The sequence below is a fragment of the Narcine bancroftii genome, chromosome 1 (assembly GCF_036971445.1).
Source record: "Narcine bancroftii isolate sNarBan1 chromosome 1, sNarBan1.hap1, whole genome shotgun sequence".
NCBI classification, from domain to species: domain Eukaryota; kingdom Metazoa; phylum Chordata; class Chondrichthyes; order Torpediniformes; family Narcinidae; genus Narcine; species Narcine bancroftii.
This window is the reverse complement of record NC_091469.1, coordinates 95,288,601-95,293,019: the sequence shown is the minus strand read 5'-3', so window position 1 is coordinate 95,293,019 and position 4,419 is coordinate 95,288,601. Positions and strand designations below refer to the sequence as shown.

General features: G+C 39.3%; 1 long non-coding RNA gene across 1 annotated transcript; it reads left to right on the top strand.

Moving 5' to 3' along the window:
* Positions 1 to 1,566: 1,566 nt before the first annotated feature.
* On the top strand, positions 1,567 to 3,746 carry LOC138740596 (uncharacterized). Its single transcript, XR_011343063.1, has 2 exons — positions 1,567 to 1,643; positions 3,086 to 3,746. It is a non-coding gene; the product is annotated as an uncharacterized lncRNA (long non-coding RNA).
* The last annotated feature ends 673 nt before the right edge of the window (positions 3,747 to 4,419 follow it).

Genomic DNA, 4,419 nt, shown 5'->3' with positions numbered 1-4,419 from the left:
ATTGATTTCTCCAAAACCAAAACTATCGAAGATGAAAAAATGATCTTTCATCAGAACTGGGAAAAACTTGAATTAAAATGTTTAAGTTTGCAGAGAAAGAAAGGACAGAGAAAGAGAACAGAAATATAGAGAATAAAAATCAGTGCCTATTTGAACATGAGGAGAGATTTGTGTAGAGAATGAAAAGAGATGTGTTGTCTCGAGATTGGATTTTTGTCAGGAAAATCTGACTAATCTTTTTCTCCTACTGATGCTGCATCACCCCTGAATTCCTCTTGCAGATTAGATTCAGAGTCCAGCATCTGTAGTGTCCTGTGTATCTTGAGATAATTGTACTACTAGGTGCAGTTCCTCTAGGCAAGCTAGAGGAAGGATATCCAAAGGAAAGGCTGCATAGGGGATTCACCAGGATGTTGCCAGAACTAGAGGACTTGAGTTACTGAGAAAGATTGGATAGCCCAGTTCTTTATTCCCTAGAGCAGTGGTTCTCAACATTTTTCTTTCCACTCACATACCAATTTAAGTATTCCCTCTGCCATCGGTGCTCTGTGATTAGTAAGGGATTGCTTAAGGTGGTATGTGAGTGGAAAGAAAACATTTGAAAACCACTGTTTTTATTTTATTGTACCTAATTGACTCATTATGTGCACGGTTTCATAACTCCAAATGAAATAGAGCAATGACATTTTTTCTCTTGCAAAATATTGCAGTAACAATTGGGTCTAGAGCAGTGATTCTCAACCTTCCCTTCCCACTCACATACCACCTTAAGTAATCCCTTAATAATTACAGAGCACAGACGGCATAGAAATTACATAAAAAGTGGTATGTAAGTGAAAAGAAGAAGGTTGAGAACCACTACTCTAGAGCATTGGAAGCTTCAGGTAACCATAGAAGTTTATAAAATCATGAGGGGCATAGATAAAGTGAATGATCAAAGACTTTTTTGGAGGAAGATAATTCTAGAACTAGAGGGCAAAGTAATAATATGAGAGGGGAAAGATTTCAGAAGGACCTGAGGGGCAAACTTTTCATTCAGAGGGTGGTCCGTATTTAGAATGAGCGACCAGATGCAGCAATGGAAGTCCAATGTCAAAATGGCATAAGACAGATATATGAAGAGGAAGGGCTTAAGAAGGCAAATGGGACTAGCTCAGAATGCCATATTGGACAGCATTAACAAGTTGGGATGAAGGACTTGAAGACAAATCCCTGAAAACTACTGGGTAAGTGGTTTATTATTCTTTAGATGTTCAAGTTCAAAAGAGAAATTGAAATGAGTGAGTGGGTGTAGAGCTCATCGAAAGAACCAAAGACTTGTTGATCCAAACCAAGGCTTTTATTAGCAAAAGACAGGAGCTCTTCACAGGTGGCCAACCAGTCTGGAATGATCCGACCTGGCTAGGGACACAACCCTTTAAGGCCCAGACAGTAGGCGTGGCTAAGCTCTCAGCCAATCGCTGTAAGCACAGTCATTACACTCTAGATACTGTAACTATATACATTGTGATAGGTCTGTACTATCACAGTGGGTTTTGTTTTAACTATTATTTTTCATTGCTCTCACAGCAGCTTAAAGTCCCAGACTGATAATGTACCTGCCATTGTTTCTTGGTCCATGTGGCAAGGTTGAGGGAGTGAAAGTGAGTACAAGTAAAGAAGGCAGAAGTTTACCTTTAGTTGTTTGCGATATATATGCAAGTATATACATGCGATATAGTAGCCTCAGGAATCCACTGTCATTGAAGTCAAGTCTATTTCAACAACTATTTTAAACATCTCTTCAAAACCACTTCTCATGGCACCAGGTACTTTAAAAGTCTTCCCCACCATTTCAGTCAATCTATAGGTACTCTCTGATTCACAGTTCCCTATGCATTGCCCTTTACTTCAACACTGATTGAACAAATAGTTCAATTTCTTGTGCCACCATTGTTGAATAGACTCCACAATCTCCTATCCTGACGTGGAGGCTATTCAACATTTGGTTTTATTGCCACTCTTTCTGAGTGGCTAATAAACAAACTTTTTTTTTATCTACACCCACCACTGTCCAGCAAAATACCATTCAAGTTCCATGTTCAAATTTGTCGACAACACCACAGTAATGGGCCAGGTATCAAATAATGATGAGGCAAAATTTTTAAAAGTGTGAACATCTAATGGCATGGTGCCATGATAACAGCATTGTCTGTAAGACAACAGAGATGATCATTGACTTCAGGACAAGGGGAAGATTCCACACCCCTGTCTGCATCAGTTGAAATTGAAAAGATAAAAGGGTGTCAATTTAAAAGAGGCATGTGGAAAAATGTCTTTAGTCAGAGGGTCGTGAGTCTATGGAGCTTGTTCCCACGTGCGGCAGTGGAAGCAAAGTCATTGGATGCATTTAAAGCAGAGATTGATAGGTATTTGATTAGTCAGGACATTAGGAATTGTGGGGGGAAAAGCCGGGGAGTGGGGTTGAGTGGGAAGATGGATGAGCTCATGATTAGAATCATGGAGCAGACTTGATGGGCCAATGGGCCTACTTCTGCTCATACATATGTTATGATCTTATGATCTTGAGTAGATAGGTTCACGTTCTTAGGAAATAATATTTCCAGTGACCTGACTTTGGACAAGCATATTAACAAACCAATGGCTCTTCTTTCTTAGAAAATGAATGAAAGTTGGCATGTTCTTCTTTCCCCTCAACAATTTCTACAGGTGATTGATAGCATATTTGTTGGATGCATCACAGTGTGGTACAGGAGCTGATTTACTCAAAATCGAAAGAAGTTGCAGAAGGTAGAGAGTGTAGCTCAAAACATAATACAAACTTTTCTCCCTTGCATGGACTCCATCTACATCTCCTGCTGTCAAGGAAAGACAATTTACTGAATAACTTGTTATACCACAGTCACAGATTTTTCCTTTTTCTCATCCATATTCATGGAATTATGGATGAGATCAAGGGTATAAAAGATGAAGATGGGAGGGTGCCCAGCAAGACACTGAAACTATCAGGTCTGAAGATTAGATTCAAGATTCTTTTATTGACATGTTATAAAACAGATGTATTATTACACAAAATTTCCTTCAGTCTTCGAAAAGGGAAAGATTCGCTATCAGCAGAAGTTGCCTGGGGCCCATTACAGTCAGAGAAAGAGAAGGAAAAGAGAGTCATCTCACAGTGTCCGCGGATTCACCACAGACTTCAGTCCAAACCATCGGCAACTGGAGCTCCAGATCCAAGCCTCCAACAAGATCAGGAAGCCTTTAGCACTCTTCACACACTCTCAGATGCCAGTTTCCGATACCTGGTACGCCTTCAGCCAATCTTGAGCCAGTCTCCAGCAGTCCACAGCCCAGTGTGGGTCCTTTGACCAAAGTCGCCTCTGCTCCCTGCTCCCTGTGGCTCCACACCAGTAGTAGCACTGCCATTGCAGCAGCTCCAGCCGTGATGTTATTTTGTTTTTTTAAATTTTCTCTCATTGATGAAGGTTTCAGTATTAACTGAGCAAAGGCAGAAGCTGCAGGACAAAGATGGAAATCAGTTGCCTTAATGTCAAAGAGGATATGTACTGGAAGCTCAATTCAGGAGTCCAATATTTTGAACAGCAAGGGAATAGAAGTAGCTTCCCACCACCCATCATGCTTATCGCTTTGAAGTAATGACATGCTCCATACAATTGCAAATCTTCCATTATTTTGACTATTCCTGTCAGTCTGAAATTTCCAATATACTTGGGATGCCATTAGAAGCATGTATTATTTTTTTAACACTACTAATGTTAATTAGAAATAGTCAGTGCTAATTTGCTCAATTTAACCAATTGCAGTAAAACTCCTGGTATCTGGCACCTAGTGGGATTCATAGGTGCCGGATAAGTGAGTTTTCCGGTTGCTTGACACTCAATCTCAGAATGCCTAATTAATACATCTGCATTGAGAATAAACAGTTTAAAAGACAAAAAAATACTATACTGTACTGTACAAACTTCTTTTGCATGAATGTATAAACCTTAAAGAATTTTACTTTATTTTCAATTACATTCTTTGAAAACATTTAACCATCGTTGCATCTGTAGATTCCTCCCTCTCCATGGAGCTGCCTGAAAGATGAACAATAGCATTATAGATAATTGATCACCCCTCCCCTAAGTTTACAGATAAAGCCTTACTAATATATTTCATTATATCCTTATAAAGATAAAAAAACTTTTACTAAGCAGGGATAAGGAGAAACTTTAAGAGATTCACCGCAACAGTGAGTGGCATCAACCAGCTCTTCATCCTGGATGACACTATTTAATTCAAAAACAACTTTATTCAAACAGCTGCTATGAGCAAACATGACCAAGGCACTCCGCTGGCTGAATATTTTATCCCTTCTTCACCAAATGTTTATGTGTTACTTCATAGAACATTTACTTT